The sequence below is a fragment of the Bombus huntii genome, chromosome 4 (genome assembly GCF_024542735.1).
Source record: "Bombus huntii isolate Logan2020A chromosome 4, iyBomHunt1.1, whole genome shotgun sequence".
In the NCBI taxonomy this organism is placed as follows: Eukaryota; Metazoa; Arthropoda; class Insecta; order Hymenoptera; family Apidae; genus Bombus; species Bombus huntii.
Window position 1 is genome coordinate 11,908,443 of NC_066241.1, and position 21,853 is coordinate 11,930,295.

The 21,853-nt window shown below is 33.7% G+C and overlaps 1 protein-coding gene across 3 annotated transcripts in view; it reads right to left on the reverse strand.

The window, feature by feature from the left end:
• LOC126864700 (polypeptide N-acetylgalactosaminyltransferase 5) overlaps window positions 1-21,853 on the reverse strand; it is a 40,424-nt gene that overhangs the window by 8,838 nt on the left and 9,733 nt on the right. The gene's annotated exons all lie outside the window — the stretch shown is intronic.

The following is a 21,853-nucleotide window of genomic DNA, read 5'->3' on the forward strand; positions in this document are numbered from 1 at the left end:
CCTATTCTAACGCCTACAGAATTTTAAGTAAATGACAATCCACGATTCTGAAATCTATTCGTAACTGACTCACCATTTTCACTAATTCTCGCATAATCCAGATTGCAGATAGTTGTCTAACACAGACGAGTACACGTCCATCGATGTATCAGAATCTCATGATACAATGCACGAGCCCCCTCTTTCCTCCCAACGAATCACCAAACCCAAAACGAACTTCGATCCCCACGAGATTAATCCTTCGAGCAAACTGAATCCTCTAAACGAGCTTGAAATTCATCTTGGAACGCTACAGAGGCTGCAATCGAGCCATTGATTTTCGCCAAAATAGATAGAACACTCGTTCCAGCCATTCAAGTTAAACAGCCTGTTATAAGTATTTTAATGTGCTGCACAAATAATTCGTTCTCGTGTGTAACGCTAGGCCAGCTAAACGTCGTTTCGACTCCTGTAAGACTTCTTGCGGGTTACAATCGAACCGGAAGTCACGCGAGGCCGTTTATTTTATCACGTGTATAATATATGGGGACCATTTTACCATTATCGATTCGTTTCTACTCGTTTCTCGCGATATGTATTACATAAGTATCTCTTGAATAGCGTCTGAATTAAAGTTCGTATAAAATTTATTTTCTTTTATTTATTATTACTTTGTTTATTGTTTAGTTATATCATTGGTATTGTGTAAATATTACTGCATACGTCGAATAATATAATATAATATAATATAATATATATAATATAATATAATATAATATAATATATATAATATAATATAATATAATATAATATAATATAATATAATATAATATAATATAATATAATATAATATAATATAATATAATATAATATAATATAATATATAATATAATATAATATAATATAATATAATATAATATAATATACATATAATATAATATAATATAATATAATTAATATAATATAATATAATATAATATAATATAATATAATATAATATAATATAATATAATATAATATAATATAATATAATATAAATATAATATAATATATATAATATAATATAATATAATATAATATAATATAATATAATATAATATAATATAATATAATATAATATAATATAATATAATATAATATAATATAATATAATATAATATAATATAATATAATATAATATAATATAATATAATATAATATAATAATATAATATAATATCATAATTAGGTGGTAAGTGACAAAATCCGCAATCACTTAGTTGCCAAGCCAATAGCTTTTCATTTTTCAGTTACTGGCACATTGCCTCTTTCCTACACAAGTATCGGGTAAATAGATGGAATAATAGTTTTTTATTTACTGACGTTTCGTTCGTTTTTTTGTGCAGTGAAATTTTTGACTTATCATCAGTGAAATCATTCGTAAGCATTGGAGAATTTTTTCGAAAGGCTACACTACCAGAGGAATTAGGTTCGGTATGCGAGATCTAGTTTGCAGTGTTGACGTTACGAAAACCAAATATACAGAGTGATTTCGAAATCGCGATACAATGAGAAACGACGCGAAAATAAGTGGAAAACACGGAATAAAATGCTTTCGTACGATGCCTTGCTTTTCAGAAAATCGCACGTGCCCGACACGGTCTCAGATTTAATTTCCTTATAAACGAGACATCAAATGAAAAAATCTCGTTCTATCTACATTTTCAATTTACTTTTGCATTCGGAATAATTTGTTGCCAATTGCATGTTCTTGTTCGGTGAGAAATTAGTCAAATGCAAATGTACTCGACAAATTATCAATTTCAATTTTGTCGAAAGGCAACCATAGAACGGAAAATCGACTTATCATTTTTGCGTGAAAAATTACGTTCCTTTAACTTGTATTATAGTTCTCGAATCATATTCCGTGTATTATTATTTTTTTAATTATTAAAGTATCTCTTATTCATCAGTCATTACAACTTTTTTGCACAACTATACAAGTGTCCATGAAACTCAAGCACCGTATCACTCAAACGATATCTGCACGCGTGACAGAAAGAGAAAACAAAGTGAAACAGACTTCTGCGACACCTAAGCGCACACTGTGCTCGTTCTTACGTTTTATATCTTTGGCTTTTCATTCTCGCGGTTCGTAGCGAATGTTCTCGTCGATGCACCGCGAATATTACACCGGATGAATGGGCAGAAAAAGAGGCGAACTCATCCTGAACGAAGCGGGATTTCGAGTGCGTGGAACAAAGACAGTTCTGTGCCACATTTTATGCGTTTTGATCGGCGATGGATCGAGAGGCTGTTTCACCGGCTGGTCAGCTTTTTTATGGCTCTAGAAAGGAACAAGAGGACGGTAAAAGCTGAGCAAGAAATTGGCTAACTTGCGATTTTTCTGATGGAGCTATATTCCAACGAATTGTCGACTTTTTTCCTGATAATCCTGATAAAAAAAAAATAGTACGAGAACGAAACGGTTCAACGCTAGAACTACCGATAGTTAACACGAAGCATCAAAAAACCAGTCAAAATGACTGGTCTTTAAAAAATACGTAACTATAGAATATTTTTATATTTATTGATTTATTACTTTATTACGGAAGGAATTTCATGTTATATAGTATATTTTTGGTATTATTAATCCATCTGGGACCACGGTCCCTAAACGAGGCTTGGTAAATTTATAAAATTGTAGAACCAGTCGTTTTGACTGCTGTGGTATTTCTAGTATTAGCATCTAGCGATCGATCCGGAATTTTCCTGATAACTGATATCATCATATCGAATGAAAAACGTGTGCGAAGTTGTAGAAAACGAGGAAACTTGTTAATTGGGTTTCGATAAACAGATTGCAGGACCCTTGTACACTTGGACAAGCACCAGTCATTTTGACTGCTATTGGTATAAGTAGGCTTGATATAAAATTATTTTCAGTTGGAATAAGTAAAAAAGAAAATAAAATTCATTATATTGTTCTTTTAATTATCGTTGCGAAACTCGTTACATCATTGGGGGGGGGGGGGGGGGGGGGGAAATATAACACGAAGTAGGAATTTGAAAATAAATTTGTAAAACCAATCAATTCGACTGGTGTGGTAGTTCTAGTATTAATTAATCCTCGCGGCAAGTAATTTTGTTTTAAAATTGCTGTTAAATATTGTTACTAAATTTTCTTTCTATTATTTATCGATAAGAAAAACATGCTGGAACATATTGGTTTTCTCTTGTAAAATTTTTCAAAGAGGACACAAGGCAATAGAATTTTTTCTAAAACGAAGTTTCTTTTTTTAGAAAATAAACAATGCAATAAACTTTGAGACTAATTTTACCGAAGACAAATACATTTATCGTTTAATCAATTAAAAACTTATTAATGTACAACGTAAAATAAAGTACAATATGTTGTGTATGTGCAACACGAAGCATAAAAGAGTTTGAAATTTTATGGAAACTAAAAATATATAGCGTATTCAAATGGATTTTTATTCGATTTCAATTATAATACTTGATACTGCTACTATAGTACGATAATAACTCGTTTGTTGTTTTGGTAAGAAGACAAATTGAAGAAGAAAAATCTTTGTAGCTGTCGAGATAATGTCGCAATAGATGAAAACCCATAAGCGACTGTTATCATTGTTATTATTATTCTTTCCATATCTATACTTTATTTGAATGCGACCAGCAATAAGTCTTACGAATTAAAGATATAAGAAGATATGCCATTGTTCTAATTTTTCTGCTATATACATAAACCTACTTTTTCTATGGACTTGGCAGATTTATGGCACTATTGTATAGTGGCATAAAAATGCACGTAATAATATTTTATTAGATCGCAAGAGCCAGATAAGTTGTAAACATTCGTTAACGAAATTGATAAATCTGTAGGAATAAAACGACGTGACGAAAAATATCATGTAATTTAGGGTTTACTTAAAAAAAAAAAAAAAATAAAAATATTAAAAAAAAAAGGAAAATGAGACAAAGAATCGCATTAAAAATTGGAAAGCGAACCGATCATAAATATCACACGTCGAAACAATTCGTTTTGATAATTTTAGAACGGTTGAGTAGTTTAATTAACGATACTGTCAGACTTATCGGAGTTTGTTTCGAAGATTGGACGTGTAATATTAAAAATAACATTTCTTGAAATAGACTGGAAAGTGAATCGATGACAAATATTATATAATTTAGAGAAATTTATTTCGTCGATGTTCCGACAATGGAATAAAATTATCATCAGCATCGTCAGATTTATAGATATTCGTTTCTTCTACATTATTATACAATTCTTTAGAATTGTTTTACAGAGACATTGTTATTTTTATCGAAACGGAGCAAGTTAATTGACAGCGGGAGCGCGCGATTTATAGATATCCAGGCAGAAAGTTAAAAATGACGTTGGAACAGAATTTACTCATTACGAGATCCTGTAGGTCGTATATAGTTTAAAGAAATTCGTTCCACAAATAATCTTAGAAAACCTGTTAACTTTATCGAAATAAAATGTGTTGATTAACCATATCTAACAGTATATGTACGATGAAGAAGATAACAGCAAGATATAATAAGATATCCATTAAGCAAAATTCAAGATAATTTAAGAACACAATCGTTTGATCTTAATGCTATATAGTTGTAAAGAATTCGTTTAAAGAATTACTTTTGACGAATTGTAAATATTGTTCGACATAATCAAGCTAAACGAAGCTCGATTTAATTTGTAGAATCTTGCTTCGGCGATCCAAGTTTACAGACTCTTATAGAAACAGAATTCAATTAAATTATATCTAAGAGATTATTATCTCAGTTAGATGCGATATAAAATTGTTATAATAAATAGATTTTTATTGTTAATTTACAGTATCACACGTGCCAGTTTACGAATATTTTCAAGTCTCACCGAACGACTTTATATCTATTGCTGATCTTACGAGAGGACAGGAGAGAGAATTTTCTGTTTGCCAAGTGTTATGAAGTGGAATGAAGAGATACAGCAGGAACAAGTGTTAATTGGAAGGGTATAATTAAAATAAATCTGTAACGCAATTGATGTAATCGAGTTTTCCTTCAATATGAGTGGCGTTGCATTTTTGTCTTGTAATTAGACTTCTAGGGACGTGATATCGATCTGAAGAGGATGTTCTTTTCTCGATTCTTCTTGCTAACTGAATTTCTAAATAAATCTAGTTAGCTCTCTGTTAGTTTCGCAAAAATACGTGTTTCTTCAAAACCTGTTAGAAAAGCAACAAATATTAAGAATACCAATTCCTATCTCAACGTATTCTCGAATTCATTAAATAGAAAGTTCCAAAGTTCGGCAAATCTACCAGAAGAATGTAGGACGTTTTAAAATCAGGAGAAATAAGTATAAAGTATTAGGTCGTCCGAAAAGTTTCCGTTTTATATTATTTTATCCAATTACGTATGATTCATTTTGTCTTATCAAGATAAACATCACAACGTTCCACGGATTAGGTTGCATGTTTATATAAAGATGCATCGTTGTAACAGACAGACACTTTTCGGACAACCTAATAGAAAAGCGATCGCAAAAAATTTCTCATCGTCCTAAAGTACCCATTTTTCTGTACAGATGAAATTTTAATAGAAGCAAAATCTGATAAACGAGATACATATCCACAGAAAGCAACGAACCTCGCAGCCAGGTTATCGACCATCGTCAACGTTCTATTCCAATTTCTACAGTAAACGCAAGAACTTCCTGATTTCCTCGTCTCATCGATTATTTCATCCTTCCGTCAAGCCGGTAAAAATACCAACGATTCGTATTAAGAAGCGAAGAAGGAAACAAGATCTTTCGAAACGTAGTCATGCGAGATCACGAGAAAGCCAAAAGCCAATTTAGCAATTATCCTCAAAGTGCTCATCCCATAGCTCTTACGAAATCCGGAGATTTCTCGTCTCGCTAAATTAACCATTTCTCAGACGCCTGATTGGCCGTAGTCTAAACCAGCGTAGAAACAATTTTCTATTCCCAGAGGTAGCTGCGAGGCAAGATAAAAGAGGCGCAACAAGAGAAGCGGAAGGAAGAGAAGAACTGGAGAATGGGGTCTATTACTTATACAGTTCATAAGCTGCTTAGAAGGCCGCCTGCAGTGAGATCCAGAGAATTGCGAGAAGAGCGTGCACAGAAAGCGAGAAGCTCGAGCTCGTTGTCGCCATTATAATAATGATCGAGCGATCGTGACACGTTGCATGTGTTCCGTGGAAATTTGTGGAAACAAACGAGTAACTGGCAAATTTATGCGTGGATGTGTGCACGTGCTTGTGCTCGACACACGAGAGAATAGTCTAACGAGAACGTAGCTGGGAAAACGACGCGAGCAGACAGCAGCAGCCAATGGCAGACCTGGCAGATGCTAATTAATTAAAGTCTCAGTCATATCATTCACTTTCATCGGGATCGGGATATAGAGTGTCGCGGTAAATAACTGTTGATAATTGCTTGATACCGAGAAAATTCATGCGACGGAAACGGGCTTACCACGCGAGGTTTCCCTTTTTTTTTTTTTTTTTTTTTAATGCAAGTAGCAAGAGTGGTAAAGCTTGTTTGACGCGTTACAATAAAATCAAGATTTCTTCGAGTAAAAAGTTAATTATCGTCTTTGACATTAATAAATTCACCTGTGAGAAGGTTAAAAGAAAATCTAATGCTCGCAAGAGGATTCATTAGAATTCAGAAAAATTTCCTTGCAATTCTTCTATCTTAATTTCGTCCACTGACGAGGGAAATCTTGTTAAAAGTATTCAGAGATGCGTATATCAAGTAGAAAGAAGAATCGACTTTGTCGTTGATAAAATTCTTAAGGAATGTCAAGCAAAACTTCCATGAAAGAATCACAGCAATTTCTACAACTTTCATTGCAATTCTTTATGCTCCAATTAATTTTAAACTCGATCACAAGCGAGCTGGATTTTCTTCAAAATACCAATATTAATATTCACAAACATATTTCAAACGAGAATTAGCCATCCCCTTTGCAATTATGAAATTCACCTGTAAAAAGGTTAAAAGAAAACCCTCCGCATGAGACCTCCGTGAAAAAGTTCACTACGATATTTTGAAAAGTTCCATTATAGTCCTTCATTTCAAACTCATCCACTCATGTGGGCAATTTTGCTAAAAGACAAAGCGGTTCGTATTAATAAAATTCTAGTCGTTTGTCATTCAGGAATGCAAGTTTCGCGCAGCAGCCAGCAACCAGCCACAGCCGGTGGGATGCACGAAGTTTGATGAGTACTCGCCTCGAGGACTCGGCTTCAGGCTGCAGCCAAGTCTGCACAGGCAATAAGCGGCTGGACGAACTTCGACCCTATGGATGGGGAATGTCAAACAAAATACTCTGGAGTCGAGCTCCGCCAGCGAATTCGCGATACTTTACGCTTTACGTTGGCTTCTCGGAATTTTGTTTGATTTCGCGCAGCAACCCCGTGAAAGGTTCTTCGGTAGGAACAACCGGAGTTGCTCGGAAACTATTTTATTTTAATTGACACAGCGCTGTCGAGAAATTCGAAATCGTGATACACGAGGATCGATGGAAGTTTGGCTTGGTTAACATTTCAAATAATTGTTTTTGATCGCAGTACGAGATACTTTAAGGTGTAGTTTTGTCGTATCGAATGAATAATTCGTATTTTATAGTTTTCTAGGATATTCGAGAATTTTGATGTTGAGACGAAATTTGGATATTCGTTTAGAATTTTTTTTAATTGAAAATCTTGGCGATAATAATATGTAGTATAATTATTTTACATATTACTTTATATAGAATTATTGTATTACGTTGATGCATATGGATATAATAAAATAATTTATGCATGAATAAATTGTTTAAATGGAACGAAGAATGTGTTTAATTATGTGTATACGAATTTTCAATGACTAAAAATACGAAAGAAATTTTCGTTTCGTTTGATGAAGGCCATTCAGTACTTGTGTATTTTTATATCTCAAATCCAATTGAAGAGATGCCACGATTATCGATAATAAAGGTTAATCTTCGGATATTTTCGAGTGTTTTAAGTACGTACAAATACCACTTTAATACTTTTAGGTTCCTTATTCCGAAGTTAATAAGCCATTGACTGTGACATTGAAAGTACACAAGAATAAAGAAATACAAAGTTAAAACAAATTCTTGATAACATTGTAATCACAGCTGTAATCGAATAGCAAATATTGATCGTTCCTTTAATTGCATGAAACATTCTATTGCTTTATACGAATCGTTTTAAAGATCAAAAATTAAGAAGATAAAGTTGTATGTTCTCAAAATTGTAAAATTTTCGAATATACAAATACAAATTTGTATATTCGTAAATTTTCAAAAGGGGAGAAAAGAAGGAAAAGGGACAAAACACAAAGTTTTTGGAATTATTAAATTTCCAAAAATATCACAAACTATTGAAATATAACGAACGATCTTTATTTCTGGATAAATTTCGCTAACAGCAGTTTAAAGTTGTTGTTAACGTTTCGGTATTAAACAGGAATTCAGAGTCGCAGATGTTCTGCAACAACGTTATGGCTAGCCACGTAGCGATGCAAATTAACTACAATATTTCATGCTTCCTAATTCTCCTCTAACGCTGTGAAATTTTCGTTAGCCTCTATACTACGATTACTTTCAATTATAAAATCTGACAGAATCTTTGCTAACGAGTTTATTTATAGCACAATTCTCACGGTTCCGATATATTCACGTAACATTTCTAAACGGTAGGACGATTACCCATGAGATTAAAATTGTGCATTCAGAACTATTCAGAAGTCCTTTGAGAATGCAAATTTATTGAAACATTCGAGAATTCCTGTAATAGTAAAACAAAAGCGCTAACGATAGTTTATCTACCCATCCAACGTAAAATCCTGAATTTGCATGAAAACTCTCATGGTCTTAACATCGTTTCGCAACATTTTTCTTAAGTCCAGACCCGATTATCTAAGGCGATGAAGTTGTTGTTTTACCGATGTTAAATAAAGAATAGAATTTTATCTAAAGACTTGGGAATTTCTTCCATATTACGATGATACAAAGTTCGAAATTTAAAAATAGAATGAGTTTATTTAATCGCCTAATTATACGAGATTTCTCAATTTTATTCTAAGTTCTTTTCCATAAGTTTTTCTCCTGATGACAAAGTAATCATTTAAGAGGACATATATGTATTTGTATCTGGAATGCAAATTTATCGAGATATTCGAAATTCTCTTGATATTACAGCCGTCTTCAACTAACAAATGTATCAAAACACCTACAACGACGAATTTACATCAAGAAATCTCGTAACCCAAATCTTTGCAACATCTGCAAATCGTGAAACGATTACTCAACAGGTGAAGTAATCTCTTATTGGGACATTGAGATATTTAGAACTTTCGTTTAGATTGTAATTATCTGAAAATACGAAATTCGCCGAGAATCTCCCAATGAACTGTTCCAAGATTTTTACAAAAAATTGTTCGAGTTTTGACAGTATATTCGAATCGCAAAACAATTATAATAAATAATGCAAGTTAAAGACGTGCAATTTACAAAAGCCCACTATTTTCCTTCGCAAAACTTCTTATCTAAAACTTATAATGACCTGATTTTTGCCAACATCTTTAAGTCGCGAAACGATTACCTAACAGACTGTAATTGCCAATTATCGATCAATCGTGCCATCTTTCAGAGAACGTAAATTTTATCAGACTCTAAAATTGCAGAGCGCTTGCAGAGAACGCTGCAAGTATCAAGAAACAAGTTTCTCAGGTGGAAAAGAAAACTTCTGCATTAATGTAGCAATAAATTCTTGAGGAAGGCAAGTCAAATCTGTAGAAAATCCTGTCTGTGCCATCTCTTGGTCGCAAAAAATTCAATATTCCTTTCATTTAGAATTTCAGTGGATGGCACAGACAAAGGCCAAAAAAACAATTAACTAATATTTATTGCTACTTAAATATTTTTCTGTAAAGGCAATATTGTGACACTATCTTCTAACGTTATTAAAAACTATTTATTGTAGAAAGGAAAATTCCACTTAAATTCTATGATACAGCATTCTCACTGGTATGTAGATTTCCCAATAAAAAACTCAACATTTTTCAGTTTTCTCGCACTTACGATATTTTCTACAAGCATTTTTCCATTGTTCTCGAAATACATCTTCGATTACAGGATCGAATAGTATGGTAATTTTCAACGAGAACCTGTCCCAATCATCGTAATAATTCGATCTTTGGCAACAGCAGCAGATCTTGAAACGATTACTCAACAGATAATAATCAGCGATTCCGTAACATCTTCCAGAGAATGCGAATTTATCGAGACATTTAGGAACCGTGTCTTTTAATCCTCGAATCTCTTCAAAATAACAAGTATACGCAATCGGATGTTGCAACAGAGAACAGTTAATTATAAAATTGAAATCGCCAGGTTGAGAATCAGGCGCCGAATATCTCGTGGAAGGAATCGTGTTTCGCAAGGTGCAGCCCCATGGTGGAGCACCGGCCATTTACGAAGGCAAATTAGCGGAATAATAATGAGTCGAGGTGCAATGCACTTGTGCAAATGAGATACGGAAAGGAACCTGGTTGCTCAATGTTTCGTAGGGTCCTATGAATGCACACGCGAAATACGATAGGACCCCCCATAACGCAGGAGATACAGTGACGACCATAAGAAAGTTTAAAGTGTAAAGTGTAATTTTCTAAAACTCGCAAGAGAATTGAACGTGTAATAAAGGGTAACTCGTATGTTATTTTCCTATTTAAAACATGTACAATTTTTATTCTATCGTGAGTATATATATTTAATTTTTGTTAGGTACAGATTTCCAGAGTCTGTTTTTTGGAAATTTATAATGGAAAAATTCACGGCGGAGCTACGAGTAAAAATAACTGAATTTTATTTTCGAAACTGGTGCACACGCAATTAATTTTTCCAACGCTGTTCCGATGAGAGACACGGTCTATTTTCACCTCAATGGCCATGTTAACAAACAGAACACCAGGTTCGTGAATGTGAATTGGATCCTGTAAAGATTACAGTTTACAGTTTCTTTTGGTATTTCCTACTATTTCCTCGAGAAACATTTCATCTTCATTCTAATGTTACGACGTTATACACAGTGCTACTGTACTAAAACATAAGATAAAGTTATCATGTACGTATTTGTAAGAGTAGGTATGGAATCTGTGTATCAAGGCTTTAGATTAAAATCGGAAATGTAATTTTGAAATCTAGATTATTTGATTAAAGAATACGAACTACGTATCTTAATCAATATCTTAAAATAAATAATATAGGTAAACATTACATATTTAACGTGACATTTAAGGTGATATATATTAATCGTATCAATTTATTATCAACCTCTTGATGACACATTAAGGTATACGTATCATTAATAACTCGATGAGAATTTTAAATTCAACCACTTAATTGAATTTCCTACAAAATCTGTTCCGAACTTTGATCAACTACGATAACTGACATAACGGATTAGTAAGTTTCACGGAGACACGCGAAACTTTTAAAACTGCGGCGAAATAGCGGTTTCGATGCCGTGCCATCGACCATCTTAATCGTCGTTTCTTTATGGCTCGTGTTCTAAACGATCGACCCGCAACCTCATCAGATTTATGAGTCTTTGGCCTTTTTTTAGAGGAACATATCGAAGGCGGTTCGATGAAAATAGTTACAACGATCGAAACGAGACTTTCCAACGTATTTTTATATGGTTCGTTGAGAAACCGGGTCGTTTAGAAATTTTTATCGACGAACTTCTCTGTCCTTTATGCGTTTATTTCTGTCAGTTGTCCAATAAAATGTTTGGAAAATGCATAGGTATCGATTTTCTTCCTCTCTTCCCACGTGTATATAAATATATATATTTATTTATTTATTTATTTTTCGGTTTTGCAGCTTGGAAAAGGGAATGGTTCCCATATTTCTAACTTCCATTCATCCCCATATAACTCTAAGAACCACCCATCACATCCAAAGACTCACACTCATCTACACTTAAACTCCAAACACACATAGATATTCCCTTTTATATCTAATACTAAAAATCAATATGTATCTTTATTCTCTTTCACCTATTTACACTGTTCAACATTTGATTTTATATACAGGGTGGTTGGTAACTGGTGGTACAAGCGGATAGGGGGTGATTCTACGCGAAAAAAGGAGTCGAAAATATAGAATAAAAATTTCTCGTTCGAGGCTTTGTTTTCGAGAAAATCGACTTTGAATTGTCGCTCGGTACGCGTGCACTTTATCGCGTCTCGTTATAACGGATCTCACTGTAGATCGTTGTCTCGATGGAAAAATTAAAAAAAAATTTTTATTCCATATTTTCGACTTCTTTTTTCGCGCAGAATCATCTCCTTTCCGCTCGTACCACCAATTACCAACCACCCTGTATATCATCACATACTTGTGTTTGGCTAACAATTAGTTCAATAGCTATATTTGCTTTTTTCTTAATAGCTATATTTTCTTTCTTAATACGCTAGCATCGAACCTATAGCAGGCTTTTGATAAATATTTTAACGTGCTCATTTCTAAATTACGTAAAATACATTTTCTTTGTTCCTCTGCCAATTAGTAATTAAAGTCCTTCAACGTTTTCGTATCCTGTCCCTTGCTATTAAGTTCGTAGCTGCTTCCTACTTCATCCTTCTCCGGATATTTTGCTTTACCCACTGTCCTTATTTTTGGCGTTCCAAATTTTATCATAATTATCGATTCTCTATAGTCCATCGGTATATTTTTGCTTCAAAGATTCTATCTCTGTTTGTTCTTGTATTTAACTAACAACATCGGAATTTTTTCGTATTAATTATCGTTTCTTTGATTTCAGATTGGAGCAGTGAAATGAAAAAGAATTGCAAATGTTACATGGTTCTCGATACTACAAAAGTAAAAATACTTTCGATGATAAAAACAGCTTTATTTTAGTTGTATTTCCCATTCGACTTTTGCTAAAACGTCAGGAATTAATTAATAAATATTAATCACGGAGTGATGGTAATAATTTTATTACCAATTCAATCGACGAATTATAATCCTGCTTCTCTCACAAACGAGCAGAATTCGAGTGATATAATATCTCGATAAAAAAAAAAAAAAAAAAAACAAGAAATCTCGATAAAAGGCAAATAAGTAAATAGTTTAGAGTAAAAAATAGTTGGAACAACAGGTATATCATCGGAAGATTATTTTATAATATTATTTTCGTCATTTATATGTAATAAGTTTGATACAGTTTTATTAGAGATGATCTCATAATTTTCGGAAATTCAAGTACCTATGTAATTATATGGAATTATCGACAACCCTAATCGTGACTTTCTATCGATTCCGTTACCAATTTTTTATATTAGTTGGTTCTATCGAATCACTAAAAGAATGCGATTATCTATCAGCAGTGACTCTTAAGTAAATTTGAACATAATCGTTTCAAATTCCATCAACGTCGGTAGAAAAGTTGACTTTATCAGCGTCCTTGAATATTACTCTACCTTCCTCTCCACAGAATCGCAGTGCAATCGAATATCATATCGCTGTATAACACGAGATAACGCGCGACTTGTCTGATAACGTCACAGCGCCTTCACCGACTAAAAAATTCTATCTGCATCTTTCATCCTTTGATACAGTCGGGCGCGAGAAATGAAATTTCTCACGAAAGAAACATCCGCTTTCGACGCCGATGATAAAATATGAAAACCCTATTTATCCTTCGCGCGACGGTATCCTCTCTTTTCTACAAATAAATAGAATTCTTAACTTGGCGTTCGAATACTTTTAAATTTTAAATATCGCTGAAACCTGGATTTTTGTATCTATTTCAAAGTTTGCACAAACTGTGACAAATAATTTATACATCGCGGAATTAGACAAAAATTTATCATGCAACAGCAGAACTTAGAAAATCGAACAGTCAGTATTTTTATCGAATGTACAGTTTCGTATCGTTAAAAATTGTTCACAAACTGAAAAATAAGCGTCCAATCTTGCCAAACAAACCATTCTCGATTTTAATAAATCTAGATCGCGTATATTTCCATATTTATATGAACATAATTAAAGAAATGTAATCCAAGCAGAAATTTGTTTCATCTGCCAATTCTATTTTAAATTGTAAACATTTTACATATTTTTGCATACCGTTGCATATCAAATTTCTAAAGAGCTACTAGTAACGAATTTATCTTAAGAAGGAAAACTTCGGGAAATCGATTTCTTGTAAAATTGATCGTTTCCCTCGTTTCATATATTCAACTTGCAAAAATATCCGCTCGCGTACAAACTAGTCGTTACCAGAATGCAATTTCACGAGATCCTATTCGCAAGATGCAACGATGCGGTGTGAGAAGCATCGCTCTGTATCGACGATCCTTTGACGATAACACGTGCATTTCGATAGGAATGCTGATGAAAAGAAGCTTTTTCTCGTGGATAGGGTATCTCTGTATATTTCTAGTCAAATTAATATTCGAGCATCATCTGATATCGTCAGAGAGATTCTATCGATTCGTGAGTGTAACTCTTATCCAATTAGTAACAGACAGAGAGAAAAGGGAAATAGGACATTGGTTCTCAATATGGAAGAGATAACTGGTTCTACGTGAATAATTCGTGTAGCGATGAACAGATGTGTCGACATAGATCAGATTTCCCTGTAAAATCTGATTCTATCTCTAAAATCTACGATTCTATCTTTAGTCTGCTCGTAAAATATAACTTTCCAATATAAAGATTAAATATGTCGTAATTCATCATCGTTATTAAAGTACAATAAATAGTAGAAAATATATGACAAGATTTATCGTTGGAACCGGTTTAAAATATATATCTAAATGTCTCACGTATAAATCATAATTCGAGGGATTATTAATTATAAGTAGATTTATATAGCCATGTCTGCGCCTAAATAAAAGCCAATATTAATTTTGGCAAATATACCTGTACGTTTTCAGTAATTGCGAAAACAGAAAATCCGAAATCCATCGTTTGCTGTAATTAATTCTACAAGAATTTTCGGGCCAACGTAGAATCGACAAAGTAACAGTTTTAAGACCGAGGAACTGGTAACTGTAGCCAAAAATAGTAGGGCTATCAGTTTCGTGCAATAGTTGCTAATGCTATTTAAGATCCATTTGTATTGACAAAATATGGATTTGCATGAACAGTCGCAGCCTGGTGATTAAGCCCGTGCGAAAGCATGTACAGAATGCATACAATATTCAACAAATATAAAATATAAAGTATCCAAAGTAAAATACTCGTTATAATATTTCGAGATAAAAATCTTTACTCTCGGCTTTTATCTCTTTCGTTCCAAAATGTAAATCTGCATATCCGCATGCACATGCACAAGTCTATTCACCGCTGTACCTTCTTATCTTTTTTTTTTTAAATATTTATTAAAATTACAATCAATTCTCGCGTTGAGAATTTTCAGTAATTTTTCTGGCGTGGCGCAGTAACGTGGCTAATTATTTATAATAAGTTAATACTTATTATAGATAAGTATAATACCTTCTTATCTTAACTTCTAATTTCCATATAGAAACGTACGAAACTGATAGGATGATGTTCATGCAAAATAAATTTTTGTTAGAAGCATTGACATTTTCGAATCTTGCTGTTGCGACTTTTCGCTGCTTTTCTTGCTTTGTAAGTGAATTTATAAAATAGTTTGAGAACCGTTGCCATACAAAATGGTACATGGGCTAATTTGCAGTTCGTTTCATCGCGTCGATGGGAATTAAAGTGAATCTGGTTTTACGGTGGCCAGCGGCGTACAGTTCGAAACGATTTAAACCGTAGGTAGCAGCGCGTGCATAGTTCGGAACAAATAATCGTACAAACGGGAATTATTCGATCGTTTACGTTGCCTCGATTGTTCGAGCGAAATTGCGTGCACCAGAGTGAATGGAAATCAACCTTCGAACGGCACTCGTTCCGTTTTCTGCTTTCACGTGTGCAACAGTCCTCGTGATGCTTTTAATGCGTTAATCGTGTCATTTTTCACTTTTTTTTTTTTTGAATACCTTTTTTTTTTAATCGGAAAGCTTTTTCATGTAAACATATGATAGGAAAGAGTAATAAACGACAATTGAAATTTATGGCGACGGCTAGGTAATTAATTGGAATGCCGAAGCACGCGACTTTTCTCTAGAATTGGATGACACCGAATGGAAATATAAAATATTAAAACGTAGAGAAGAGAAGAAACTTCTTGTCTTATCATGTACTTCATTTCAACTTGGAATGCTTGAACATTCTCCGATTTAAAAAATTTAATCTCGAAAATATATTGTTTATCGTTTTATCATCGATAATGTTATGTAATGATATTGTTTATCGTTAATCTTAAAAAGCAAAAAAAAAACAAAGAAAAAAATAGAAAGCGATCATATGATGCTAATCGATAAAATACATGTTCTATATATAAAAGCGCAAAGTTCATTCCTCTATCAGAATTCTATTCTGGTTTCATTAAAATTGCGCAGAGGATCTGATGAATAATCAATGAATAATGAATTGATTAAATTGATTAAACGAAATAATTCTTAAGATAGCGAAATTATGCGACGTCATTTCTGATAACATAAAATATCGCAGATTAACAAAGATTAATTGAAATGTAAAATTGAATATCATTGTCAAGGGGCTAAAAAGATTATGCATGTAACCATTTTTGATAAGGTGAAATATTGAAAAACGTCTAATCCATCTTTCATCTTATTTACAATTATTATTAATAATAATATTTACAATTCACAATCGGACTTTAAGGATTTTCAAGTCACAGCTCGCGAAACAGCACCGAACACGCAGGCGCGCTTATAATGGGAAAGAATGAATTCTTAACATAATAAAAATTGTTCCGTGTCGGTCTTCAAGCTCGTGAAGAAACCGGACAGGACTGAACTGTTTCTGAATTTAAACGAAACGAGCATTCCGAACGCGGCGAGATAGCAGCCGGGAATAAAACTTAATGATACAACTTCCACTTTCATAAACGTGAAACTCTCACGTTGAATCCGGATCTCGAATGTTTGTGAAAATGAGTTTAGAGAGAATCGAATGACCGTTTAGATGGAAGAACAAAGAGTTGAATATCATTTCTTTTCGTTTAATTTCCATTCTGTATATTAAGTGGGAGATGTAACAAAATTTCGACGTTGTCTTTCGATTCGTCCGCTAAAAACATCGAGCTTGAAATTGAATAATGTAAACGTTATTATCTTGTATGAATTCTTTATGTCGCTTTCTTTTTCTGGGGACCCGAATTTACGTAAAATTCTATTCCACACACGAATCTGACGTCTCGAAACACTCTTGCCTTGTTCCTCGAATTTCAACCACAAGACGATTCTACCTTGAAATTCTAAAAATCCTTCTCTTATATTTGCAATCCTGAGCTTGCACAAATTTCTCTCGCTCTAATTCATCCTTAAAAATTTTACATTTTCAAACTCTCCTTCCTAACGTTTGATACCAGAAATGATATTAATATCACAATTCTGAGCATCCAAACAGAGTCTTAAGAAACTATTAATGGCAGCACTATTTTGACATTAATGAACCACTTAATGACAAAATCCGCAATCACTTTACTATTATTACTATTACATATGCTTACGTGTATATAGTTTATTAAATAATCTAACCTGCAATAACTGATACGTTTGGAAATGGGAATTATTTATATAAACGCAGATATTTCTTATCACAAGATAATGCTGTAATAGTATGATGTAATACAAAACATCATTTCAAAGTGTAATCATAATAAATAGATGGAAACGTAAATGACATTCTTTATATGTTTCTTTCATTTTCTGTGACTTTAAGCGTGACGCCTGTACAACGTGCACTTGAATTTTTAATAGATAATGCACCGATAAACCAACAATATTTCGACGCAATTACATGCACATAGCAAATGCATGCTTCAAACAACATCATGCGATCGCTGTGTGTAGTATAATCTCATTATTCTTTATCGAGGTGTTTATAAAACTTATTTAAAAGATATCTAAATCTGGCTAATGGACTTATTCAATGGACAGGAAATGAAATATCGTAGAAGCTTGTAAAGGACATTTCAGAGAATTCGTTATAAAGAACAAATATGTGAAAAGCTTCACAATGTTGAAATGAAATTATGAGCTTAAGAACGATTGGAATATCCAGTTCATTAAGAACCAGGTAATATACGCATAATTTATCGCATTATAAATACACCAACTTCCTTAAACTACATGAGACATAGTATACATAGTAATTGGAAGAAATAGTGACGCAAAAAAATTATTAAGCGAATCTTCCGAGTTTTCTTTCCTAAGAACACAATGTTGAAGAAACGTTGCAACGTTAACCCTTCGCGGATTGATAAAAACATTTTGATTCGTTCAATTCTTTATGAAATTACTTTATGAAATTCTTATGAAAATTACCAAGGAAGCGCTTTGATTTATTCTATTCAGATTGATTCAGAATGATACTGGAAGTGTATCACGAAAAGAGAAGAACGTATCTGATGAAAACCATGCCAAAGCATTAGAAATTTGTCAAAAAAAAAAGATCGTAAGACTGTAAATCGTAGATGGCAAAGAGCGTATAATTCTAGTTAAATTTTCCTCAGCTTTCGCTCGGAATTTTTCCAACAACCTAACAACGTGTACTTCGAAACACATTTGTCAAAATCGAAATTTAATTAATCGATCGATGCTTCAACACGACCGATCAAAGCATCGCTAGGATCGATCATAGATCACAAGCAGGATGTTTCGTCAGAAATACCGGTCAGAAGTTGAATTTAACAAACGCAATTTCCATTTCTCTGTTTCATCCTGGTGATGGATGTTCGGCCACTTTCGAGGCACGTCTCATCCGTTCCGCAGCGAATTCGGTCGAGAGTTTCGCGCTGTGTTTCTCTCGCCGGGCGGCTGCAATAACTTTTCCTAAAACACGTACAAAACGTTCATGCTGGACGCGTTATGGATTTTACAAAAGAGCTTTTCAACTTGCCCGTGGCGCGACGACGTCCTATCGATATATCGTTTCCACGCCTATAACTCCCTTCTTCGATCTCGATATAACTTCGAATTCTCGATCAACCCCTTTCATCCCTTCTGGAACAACGATTTCTTTTGTGCGATTTGTGAAAACGTAATGCATTGGAGGAACGTTTTCTCTAAAAGGGTTTCAAAGTATTTCGTAGTAGTCGTGTGTGTGTGTATATATATGTATATAAATATTGCGAAAGTAATAGAACTTACGACCACAATGGAACTCATTTAAATTTTAGTAATTTCAAGTTTATCAATCAGATCTAACGTCTGTAAATTCGGATACTGAATCCGTGAGGAGACAGACAATTCGCATAATTGGAATTACAAATTCATCGATTTCCTCCATTGTCTATTGCTTTTCATTTCTATTTTATGGAAGTTTACGTCTGGATATCTGAAATCCAATAGTCAGGTATCCATTTGAGTGAATAAATGAAATTTTACTGCATGCGGAACAAACGAAGAATCTTTGAAGAGCGTTTGAAACTGTCATGTGAATCGAGTCCTTGAGACGATCGAACAACGAGCGTGTATGGTCATCGCGATCTAAATCTAAATTCCACTCGCTTAATTGTGAATTGAAGGATTCGAATCTAAAGATTCAAGAATTTCAATGATCTCGTACATCAACATAGCGAAAGAAGTGCGCTAGCGACTATAATAAAATTTCTCACATTTAGATAAGTATGTAGATTCAATCCAGGAATTCAATTAATCATGCACCAACCGTAATTTCATCAAATTAAATGAAATTTATGTAATTGGGTTTTTACTGTAATCGTCAGTACCTATCGATCCAATATTCGTATTTCTGCAATTTTACAGGCTCACGAAAGTATTCGTACACCTTGTAAACACCTTTTCTGAATATCCAACGTATGTTATCCATTATATTAATAAACCTCAATATTTGCTACCTTTTATACGCTTAAAATGACTATTTATACTGTACACTGACTTTTTAATAAATAAATGTCTGCGATAGATATATCGTAACTCATGCGTGCATTTGCAGACAGATTTCAAACTTTATCAATACAACCATCGTAGTCCTGTCTCATTACAGTGCTAACGAGACTTTCCAAAAAAATTTCTACGGTAAAAAATTTCTGTGGTAAATTTTTCAAATATCCTCATCAGTCGGTGTATACTTGGCAGCGTACATTTTAAAAACACATTTTCGAGCCTGCTTTCGGGGAATTACTAAACAAATCCGGGGATTTGCCATTGTTTAAGAGCTAACGGTTCAATAACGCACCAGCGTGCATCGTAAATGGGGCAACGTGCTACTTTGTTCCCTTCGAGACATCGATTTTCCATCGACGGAATCGCGGTGAATCTTAAACGACGTTGCTGGGAGCTGGAGCACAAGTTTCTAATGTACCGTGCCGTATTTTCTGCCGGTGAAACTAGGTGTTGCTAGAAAATTAAACGCGAATTGCAAGGGTAACTTTGTCTCTCTGTGCCCCTCTGGAAAGCGAATTGATTTTATTACGCGAATCTTGCGATTCATCTCGAGTATCCTACCTTTTATCACGTTTGTATCTTTGCTTTTGGATAACAAAGCAAAGTTGTGACAAAGTTACTTCAAGTATGTCGTAGTATGTATATAATGAACAAATATCCTCAACTTTTATGTATTCTGAGGAAATCTATAATTGAGTGTCCTTTTTTTTTTTATAGGAATAGTTTCAAACTCTGCGACCTATTTTTCTCAAACTATTGAAGGAATTTCAATTAAAGTTCCATTCGCCCGGATAAATGATTTTACTGTGAGCTTCTCAGAAGAAAAGCTTTCTATTGGACAAAACGATTGGTTGGATATGTTTTTTCTTTCAATGCAGGCGTTGTCTTCTAAATTCCTTTATTCAGAATGTTCAACAATCTGTTTCGAATTGCCGTGCCAAATTTCTATTGAATTTGTATCTCTATATGTTGAAAACACGAACATTAAAAACGTCAAGAACAGGCCAGGGATTTATTAATAAACACTTTATTATTCATTTCCGAAATAGAAAACTATTCTGTATCTGTGACTTGGAAAATTAAGAGAGAAAAAAAGAATTTAGCTGGTTCAGGAAAATATTATATATGCAAAATTAACGATAATACGTATTTTCAAGTTTCCTGTCACGGAAGTATTCTAGAAACGTAACTAACGATAACAACGCTGTTGTATCATTTATAAATAAACGACAATATTATTACAATTTTTCCAGATACGAAACACCGCAACAGAACCGTAAATCGAAGCGAAGGATATGAATCAACGAAACGTGCCGATAGAAGCTACATGCGAACAAAAATAAAATTCGAAATAACATTTCTCGCAAACAACGCGAATCACGTTTCGATTAAATTTTCTGCACATATTTATCACGCCATTCGAAAAACCATTCCCATTCTCGATTGACTCTGAAAATGTCATTTCGCCAAAAAAAAATAAAATTTCACTCAATTAAAACACAGAAGAGGAAGAAAGACAGAGAAAATATTATTTCGTGACTGTCCAATTTATTTTCGCGTGAGGATCCACTCCATTTCCGGTTGCTGCGGCACGAAATGAGCCGTAAAGCAAGGCCGATCCAATATACGCGAGAGAATTCATGGCAAAGCATCCTCGGGAGCGATGCAATTCGCGACACGAGTGCTCCTGGCGTAATTAACTCGCGCGACGATTCAAGTCCTCGCGTCCGTTCATTGTTTGGCCCGCGAATGAAATTCTTCCATTGAAAATCGCGTCTGCCCGCGTCATTCCATTCGTTCTTCG